This window comes from Schistocerca piceifrons, chromosome 5 (genome assembly GCF_021461385.2).
Source record: "Schistocerca piceifrons isolate TAMUIC-IGC-003096 chromosome 5, iqSchPice1.1, whole genome shotgun sequence".
Classification (NCBI taxonomy): Eukaryota; Metazoa; Arthropoda; class Insecta; order Orthoptera; family Acrididae; genus Schistocerca; species Schistocerca piceifrons.
Genome location: NC_060142.1, coordinates 188,231,505 through 188,241,406, shown reverse-complemented (window position 1 = coordinate 188,241,406; position 9,902 = coordinate 188,231,505). Strand labels below are relative to the sequence as shown.

Genomic DNA, 9,902 nt, shown 5'->3' with positions numbered 1-9,902 from the left:
AGAGAAGGAAACATAGTAGGTGAATATGGATTGGGGGACAGAAATGAAAGAGGAAGCCGCCTGGTAGAATTTTGCACAGAGCACAACATAATCATAACTAACACTTGGTTTAAGAATCATGAAAGAAGGTTGTATACATGGAAGAACCCTGGAGATACTAAAAGGTATCAGATAGATTATATAATGGTAAGACAGAGATTTAGGAACCAGGTTTTAAATTGTAAGACATTTCCAGGGGCAGATGTGGACTCTGACCACAATCTATTGGTTATGAGCTGTAGATTAAAACTGAAGAAACTGCAAAAAGGTGGGAATTTAAGGAGATGGGACCTGGATAAACTGAAAGAACCAGAGGTGGTACAGAGATTCAGGGAGAGCATAAGGGAGCAATTGACAGGAATGGGGGAAATAAATACAGTAGAAGAAGAATGGGTAGCTTTGAGGGATGAAGTAGTGAAGGCAGCAGAGGATCAAGTAGGTAAAAAGACGAGGGCTAGTAGAAATCCTTGGGTAACAGAAGAAATATTGAATTTAATTGATGAAAGGAGAAAATATAAAAATGCAGTAAGTGAAACAGGCAAAAAGGAATACAAACGTCTCAAAAATGAGATCGACAGGAAGTGCAAAATGGCTAAGCAGGGATGGCTAGAGGACAAATGTAAGGATGTAGAGGCCTATCTCACTAGGGGTAAGATAGATACCGCCTACAGGAAAATTAAAGAGACCTTTGGAGATAAGAGAACGACTTGTATGAATATCAAGAGCTCAGATGGAAACCCAGTTCTAAGCAAAGAAGGGAAAGCAGAAAGGTGGAAGGAGTATATAGAGGGTCTATACAAGGGCGATGTACTTGAGGACAATATTATGGAAATGGAAGAGGATGTAGATGAAGATGAAATGGGAGATATGATACTGCGTGAAGAGTTAGACAGAGCATTGAAAGACCTGAGTCGAAACAAAGCCCCCAGAGTAGACAATATTCCATTGGAACTACTGACGGCCGTGGGAGAGCCAGTCCTGACAAAACTCTACCATCTGGTGAGGAAGATGTATGAGACAGGCGAAATACCCTCAGACTTCAAGAAGAATATAATAATTCCAATCCCAAAGAAAGCAGGTGTTGACAGATGTGAAAATTACCGAACTATCAGCTTAATAAGTCACAGCTGCAAAATACTAACACGAATTCTTTACAGACGAATGGAAAAACTAGTAGAAGCCAACCTCGGGGAAGATCAGTTTGGATTCCGTAGAAACACTGGAACACGTGAGGCAATACTGACCTTAAGACTTATCTTAGAAGAAAGATTAAGGAAAGGCAAACCTACGTTTCTAGCATTTGTAGACTTAGAGAAAGCTTTTGACAATGTTGACTGGAATACTCTCTTTCAAATTCTAAAGGTGGCAGGGGTAAAATACAGGGAGCGAAAGGCTATTTACAATTTGTACAGAAACCAGATGGCAGTTATAAGAGTCGAGGGACATGAAAGGGAAGCAGTGGTTGGGAAGGGAGTAAGACAGGGTTGTAGCCTCTCCCCGATGTTGTTCAATCTGTATATTGAGCAAGCAGTAAAGGAAACAAAAGAAAAATTCGGAGTAGGTATTAAAATTCATGGAGAAGAAATAAAAACTTTGAGGTTCGCCGATGACATTGTAATTCTGTCCGAGACAGCAAAGGACTTGGAAGAGCAGTTGAATGGAATGGACAGTGTCTTGAAAGGAAGATATAAGATGAACATCAACAAAAGCAAAACAAGGATAATGGAATGTAGCCTAATTAAGTCGGGTGATGCTGAGGGAATTAGATTAGGAAATGAGGCACTTAAAGTAGTAAAGGAGTTTTGCTATTTGGGGAGCAAAATAACTGATAATGGTCGAAGTAGAGAGGATATAAAATGTAGGCTGGCAATGGCAAGGAAAGCGTTTCTGAAGAAGAGAAATTTGTTAACATCCAGTATTGATTTAAGTGTCAGGAAGTCATTTCTGAAAGTATTCGTATGGAGTGTAGCCATGTATGGAAGTGAAACATGGACGATAAATAGTTTGGACAAGAAGAGAGTAGAAGCTTTCGAAATGTGGTGCTACAGAAGAATGCTGAAGATTAGATGGGTAGATCACATAACTAATGAGGAAGTATTGAATAGGATTGGGGAGAAGAGAAGTTTGTGGCACAACTTGACCAGAAGAAGGGATCGGTTGGTAGGACATGTTCTGAGGCATCAAGGGATCACCAATTTAGTATTGGAGGGCAGCGTGGAGGGTAAAAATCGTAGAGGGAGACCAAGAGATGAATACACTAAGCAGATTCAGAAGGATGTAGGTTGCAGTAGGTACTGGGAGATGAAAAAGCTTGCACAGGATAGAGTAGCATGGAGAGCTGCATCAAACCAGTCTCAGGACTGAAGACCACAACAACAACATCACCCACGTGACATAGATACTTCCTATTCCTCCGTCCATGGCCCGCCGCTTGTTAGTGGAATTGGGTTTGTATGTTTGCCATGGCTTGCCGTTCAAGATACTGTAGAAACCCTCACCACACCGTGGTGCCTGTATCATGTCCCTGACCGAGCGATAGCCCTTCTCGTCAGTTCTCACATGGCCCTACGGCGTCGATATCCTACAAGCCTTACCAGTCTGTTGCTGGAGGCCTTTGCACCACTCACTCTCTGCACCTGTCCACCATTTGGACGTCCCGCTGCCATTCTTTTACTTCCGCCAATATTTTCTCGAACTGAGCTACATCCGTACCCCGTTTTGTCTCGCCTGTGATGTTCTGGACACGGACGAGCATCGCCTGGTGTGTAGATCGGCGACAGGTGTGTGATTCTTGATGCGACAGATATCGGTCATAATTACCCCTATGCCTCCTCATCAGATAAATCCTTGGCTGCTTCTCTTTCCGACTCAGGCTACTTCTCGCAAGCGAAGACGAACTCTGTGAAGTGGATCTGCGGACGTACAGTTTATTACTTGTTTGCTGGCAGCGAGAAAAATATCCTTGATTTTTGGCACTTCCTTAATAAAGGCCGTTATGCAGTTGTCCACAATCCTAAATACAATATTTCTCGAATTTCCTTCGTAGTGTCTTTCTTAACCCACTCCAGAGTTCGGATGTTACTGCAATGACGAGCTGATTGGCGCCATTCGCACTCTTAGAACTGGTTTTTCTCTGGTCATCGGAATGTTCACAAAAAGAACTAACATCAGTTGCAAAAACAAAGGAAATTACTAAGTAAACAAATAAATAAATAGTAGATTTTCTGTTTACTTCTACTCCGCGTTGCCCAAACTTTCCTTGGTTGCTTGGGGAGGGAATGGGACATAGTGGCCAGGGGTTGCGACCATTGCCCGCTGCTGTGCCCCTCCCCTTCCTTTGGGCGCCGAGCAGGTTCCTTAAAAAAAGTGGCGTCAACTAAAATGACTTATGCCAGGCGACTGGTCTATCCGTTGGAGGCCGTAACCACACGACCGTTCATCTCAACCATAACCACAATCTAACACATACAGTGACGACACTACTGCTCATATTTGTGACAGATTGCAACAGCAGCGCTCCAAGTGAACAGAAATCTACACCTCTGAATACGATATCCGATAAGTGCGAATAGTATCGTTTATATTGATTTGTAACCTAGTTGTAGAATGGGGAGCGGATGTTGTGCACCAAAAATCGACGATAACTGAAATATGGCACCTCTTTTGGTTTCGTAAGGTCGCTGGGATGTATGAAATGCTACATTACACGACAGTTTATTTACGATTTTATTATAAGCTACAGATATTTCGTGAAGAAAATCCTTTTCGTTTAGTGAAGAAAATTGTTTTCATTTAAGAAGAAAAATGGCTAGTAAACAGCAGAATACCTGCCCTTCTGCAGGAAAGACTTTGTATATCCACTCAACTACGAGAAGTATTGTTCACTACACTTCAGTGAATGTGGAACATAGGAAACTCGCATGGAATGCCATATTTCCTTTATTTAACGTACCAAATAAGACTCAAAAGCAATAGAACTTATTTCCAACACAGAAGAAGCCAAATCCATTATGTTTGCTACATATGACAAGAATCTTCAACAGATTCAAATGGCTCTGAGCACTAGGGACTTAACATCTGAGGTCATCAGTCCCCTAGAACTTAGAACAACTTAAACCTAACTAACCTAAGGACATCACACACATCCATGCCCGAGGCAGGATTCGAACCTGCGACCGTAGTTGTCACGTGGTTTCAGACTGAAGCGCCTAGAACCGCCCGGCCACAGCGACCGGCTCAACAGATCCGCTTTTGAAGCAATATTAAATACATTTACAAAAATGTTCGTGCATTGGAAAGTCGAGTGAACTGTAAGATTGTGCAAATCCATACAAAACTGTTACGTGCCAAGAAAAGTGTCTGTCATAATAAGAACAGACAACAACAGAAATATTTGTTTCTCGAACATGAAATATGTAGTTACAGGCTCTTGACTTCAGCGGTAAAAGCTGCAGCTGTGTAAGTATGTGAAATTATTTCTTCATTAGTAAGTTGTAGCTTACGGCAGTGAATCATTTTACATTTATTTCATTTTCTTTAATGTGTCTCTGTAATTTACTAACACTTTAAAAGCAAAAATATATTACTATTTCGTTAATTATGTAGAAAAATATTCCAAACAAAATGTTAATCTTACGGCTGCTTTCTCGCCACTAGGTGAGCTAGTATCGTTCCAGCAGAAGACGGTAACAATTTTCATACTAGTGAGTGTCACGACTGTGACGCGGTGTTTTTCTTCGTTACACAGACAGAAACTCCAGTTAAAGGACTCTCAGAATTTGATTCATCTCTTAGGCGTTCGTCTCTTCAGTCAGATAAGAGAGCAGGACATTCAGGACGCCCTTCTCCGCTTACAAAGGCTAAGCAAAGAGGTGTCTTTCTGCTGGGAGCCAGGGAACGTGGGTATTGCGGAGAGCCAAAGGGCGGATGTAGCAGCCAAGGAGGCGCGTTGTGATCCTCAGTTTAGTGTCCCCTGTTGAGGTGCAGAGTCATAAGTCAATGAGTGGCTGGAAGTGACAGACAATAAGATGCGTCTCGTAAAGTCCATTACGCAGCAGTGATGTACCGCCTTCCAGCCATACAGACGGAATGGGGTCATACTACTCGTCTTCGCATAGGCCACAGCCGAGGCCCAAGAGGAAGGCAGGCCACGGCGGGTACGTCACAGCACTTGACATTGCAGATCTTTACTAGTTCCAACAGTGGTCTCCAGCGGGGATCGAGTAACTATTTCAGACGAGTTTAACACTTTTTGACGTCGCGTTTAAACGCATGTTTGTTCTTGATAGCACACGACAAAATAAGACCTTTAGTCGGGACCTTTTCAGTCAACTACTGATATCCCATGGGCCCTGCGCGGAGCCGAGCAAGACCGAAGTCTGGCGGACAAGCCTACTAGTGTGACGTCACACGTTCATTGCAGGTTGGCCCCGGGCTACGGCCCTGTGACAGCTAGCTTCCGCTCCAGCGAGAGGACTTTCCAACGTGTGCCGCTTGTGGCATACAGACAACTGTGTGACACATTTTATTAGACTGTGTTTTATTTTGAGATCAGCCGGCAGCTGCAGATATGTCGACAGATCTGCCCTCTATTTTAAGACAGTCAAACGAATGTGACTAGAGATTTAAGGTTTTGTGACATGTGCAATTTGTTTCCCAAAACTGAAGGGAGATGTTCTTAATGTGTGAACGGGGTGACAGGCTTACCCATGATTTTTGTAAGTGGTCAGCCAGTCACTTTACCCAATGCTGCTGTTTTAGCCCTTCTCTCGTATTTCTTGTTTCACTTTCAGTATTAGCACCTTTTGGGTACCAGAATGAGATTTTCACTCTGCAGCGGAGTGTGTGCTGATATGAAACTTCCTGGCAGATTAAAACTGTGTACCCGACCGAGACTCGAACTCGGGACCTTGGCCTTTCGCGGGCAAGTGCTCTACCAACTGAGCTACTGAAGGACGACTCACGCCCGGTACTCACAGCTTTACTTCTGCCAGTGCCTCGTCTCCTACCTTCCAAACTTTACAGAAGCTCTCCTGCGAACCATGCAGAACTAGCACTCCTGAAAGAAAGGATATTGCGGAGACATGGCTTAGCCACAGCCTGGGGGATGTTTCCAGAATGAGATTTTCACTCTGCAGCAGAGTGTGCGCTGATATGAAACTTCCTGGCAGATTAAAACTGTGTGCCCGACCGAGACTCGAACTCGGGACCTTTGCCTTCCGCGGGCAAGTGCTCTACCAACTGAGCTACCGAAGCACGACTCACGCCCGGTACTCACAGCTTTACTTCTGCCAGTACCTCGTCTCCTACCTTCCAAACTTTACAGAAGCTCTCCTGCGAACCATGCAGAACTAGCACTCCTGAAAGAAAGGATATTGCGGAGACATGACTTAGCCACAGCCTGGGGGATGTTTCCAGAATGAGATTTTCACTCTGCAGCGGAGTGTGCGCTGATATGAAACTTCCTGGCAGATTAAAACTGTGTGCCCGACCGAGACTCGAACTCGGGACCTTTGCCTTTCGCGGGCAAGTGCTCTACCAACTGAGCTACCGAAGCACGACTCACGCCTGGTACTCACAGCTTTACTTCTGCCAGTACCTCGTCTCCTACCTTCCAAACTTTACAGAAGCTCTCCTGCGAACCATGCAGAACTAGCACTCCTGAAAGAAAGTGCAGAAGTAAAGCTGTGAGTACTGGGCGTGAGTCGTGCTTCGGTAGCTCAGTTGGTAGAGCACTTGCCCGCGAAAGGCAAAGGTCCCGAGTTCGAGTCTCGGTCGGACACACAGTTTTAATCTGCCAGGAAGTTTCACCTTTTGGGTAGTTTACAGACTTGCTTACTCTGGATTTTGTAAGTGGTTTGCCAGTCACATTTCCCTGTGTTGTTATTTTACGTCCTTTGTCGTTTTCGGTATTTTTATCCCAGGTATAGTACCTTTCAACCTCTCTCCGTTATCTTATGGCGGTGTGAGATGGAGTGTTTGTGTGGGTCAACGCGGGTGAAATCGAAGTGGGTGAGTGTCATTTTATAGGTTTACTACTCACAGTATCACATTTTTAGCCCTTTTATCCACATTTGTTTCTTTTAAAATTTGTAAGAGCGATGATAACCTGGCCGCTGAGGCTCATAAATTCTAAATTCTCTCTCTCTCTCTCTCTCTTTCTTTCTCTCTCTCTCTCTCTCACACACACACATAGGGCAGTATCTCGATTCAACTATCGTCATATCCGTTTCAGAAGCTAAACTTCACTGCCGCTAATCTCATACTATAACCACATCTAACACGTACAATCCGGACACTCCTGCCCATTTTTGTTATAAATCGAAACGGCAGCGCTCTAAGCGGACAGAAATCTGCACTTCTGAATACGATATCCGATGAAGACGAATAGGGTCTTTAAATTGATTTGTTGCACAGTTTTCGCAATAGGAAGGGTAAGAAGTGCCATAAAAATAGGCAATAATTAAAAAATTACAACTGATTTGTATTACTTTAGCATCCTAAGAAAGCTGGGAAATATGAAACAGTACATTATAGGACAGTTTACTTACAATTCTGTGTTAGCCGATCGATATTTTCTGAAGAATGTCGTTTTCTTTTAATAACGATAAATAATTAATAAACAGCAATGACATGATTTCCTGCAGAAAGACGTCGCAGGTCCAGCCAACAACGGAAAGTTTTATTCTCTCCACTTCCGGTCAAATTAGTAATTTGGAACGTCGGAAATTTGTATAGAATTCACTAATTACATTATTTGATGTAATAAACAAGCCGACACAACTGTAGATGTAGGGAAAATCACACAAGCGTGACAATAAAGAGTCAAAATCAATACGAGTAAATCTGTTTCTAGCACAGAGCGTTACTGTTCCTCATTTCTTGGTACATCTGAGCCTCAAACTGCAAGACTCTCAAAAACATTTGCTTCTGAAGCAAAAGTAAATACATTTACAATACTATTCGCGTATTAAAAACTCGAATGAAGTTTAAGAATATGTCAATCAGTAGGCTCCATACTAAATTTTTACGTGCCAAAGATTGGGCTTATCGTAATAAGAACAGACAACAACAAAAATATATGCTTCTCATGCATGAAATATTTCTTCATATCATCTTGCTTTCCAGCAGAATACGCTGCAATTATACATATTTTCTACAGTATTTCCTGAGGGATAAGTTGTAGCTTATGTCACTGATTCAGTGAAATTCGACTCTTTTGTGTCTTTTGTGTTTATTTCACGATCATTCATGTCTCTTGATAGTTTATAAATGCTTGGAACAGAAAACTACAATAGCTATTTCTTAAGTTAAAAAAATGAAAAACAATCGTGTCTTACCGCTGGCTTTCCTGCCGCTAGTGGCGCCAATGGCTTTTCACTTGCCACACGATGACAACTTTCACAGCTCCGAGTTTCGCGACTATTACTAGTTTTACATGCACTCCCAAAACCGGATTTCTCAAACCAGTTTACTAATACCGCTTCTGGTTGATCATGTAAACACTCCAAATCGATTCTGGAAATTAGTTTCTATACTGCGTTGATCACACAAATCTTGGAAGTATGCCCTGCTTATGTATTAGCTGTATTATTATAAGTTACGTTAAATGAAACTTTACGATATTCAAATGTATTAACAGCCATCAAAGTTATTCTTAATTACGCTTTGGTTATGTAGTTTTTATTTCGAAAATCGTGTATTGTCGCAGCCTCTGCACTGTTGCGCTCTGATTGTGGCGTTGCTAATACACAGTATGAAAGTGGCTAAGGCTGCTTCCTGTTCCGTAGGGAAACACGCGTGTGGCCCCACGTGTGTGGAAGACGGTTAAAAAGTACCGAGAAATAGGTTGTTCTTAATGTTTGTCATAAATTTAGAGAGATAATCGGCTTTGAAGTGTTCCGAGGGACTATATTAAATGCAGTTGCGACACAAATGCAAGTTAATGATCAGCGGAATCGGTAGCATAACAAATTGTTAACTTATTGCAGCACATGGTTCGGTGATTCAAGTCTCGCGTGAGCGTGAGTCAGTTTTGTTTCTCGTTCAGTCTGTCTGAACTACCTACATCTCGTGATTGTAAAATTCATCATCATTTTTTATGAGTAATGCACGTCTTCTTGTTTGCACGCGTATTCTTGTTTCCATTTCAAATAATTCTCAGTTATCGATATTTTATGAAAGACTGTTAATAAATGTTGCTTAAATTAAGAAAACAAACAATTTAATTTTTTAGGCAAAAATTAAAAACTAAATACTCTTTATTTGGACTATGTCCATTGTTTTATACCACAGACGTGTCGTAGAAACATGAAAAGCAATCATTTTCACAGCATCGAGCGCACCAAACAAATGCTGCACTTTTTCATTTGCCACTATACCATTACAATAGCCGCGCGGGATTAGCTGAGCGGTCTCAGGCGCTGCAGTAATGGACTATGCGGCTGATCCCGGCGGAGGTTCGAGTCCTCCCGCGGGCATGGGTGTGTATGTTTGTCCTTAGGATAATTTAGGTTAAGTAGTGTGTAAGCTTAGGGACTGATGACCTTAGCAGTTAAGTCCCATAAGATTTCACAGACATTTGAACATTTTGAACCATTACTATATGGACCCAACAGAACTGATCTGGAGACAAGTTACGGGATTTGGCCCGAGAAATAACAAGACTGTTAAGCTGCCAGACGTACTGGATCTAACGCACACAGCTTTTTGTCACAGCCGAACGTTGGCGAAATATAGAATGACACGTCATAAAAGGAGAGGAGAAAATGCGGCGCCTGGGTGGCTTCGTGCACTCTGTTGTTGATCTCGTTATCAACGTAGCAATGTCAGTTACAGTACTGACATGTATTTCTCGAATTCGA

General features: G+C 42.4%; 2 non-coding genes across 2 annotated transcripts; one reads left to right on the top strand and one right to left on the bottom strand.

Annotated features, from left to right (window-relative positions):
• Positions 1–6,220: 6,220 nt before the first annotated feature.
• On the bottom strand, positions 6,221–6,295 carry Trnap-cgg. Its single transcript has one exon. It is a non-coding gene; the product is annotated as a tRNA-Pro (tRNA).
• A 452-nt stretch (positions 6,296–6,747) lies between these two features.
• Positions 6,748–6,822, top strand: Trnas-cga. The gene has a single exon. It is a non-coding gene; the product is annotated as a tRNA-Ser (tRNA).
• Positions 6,823–9,902: the final 3,080 nt, after the last annotated feature.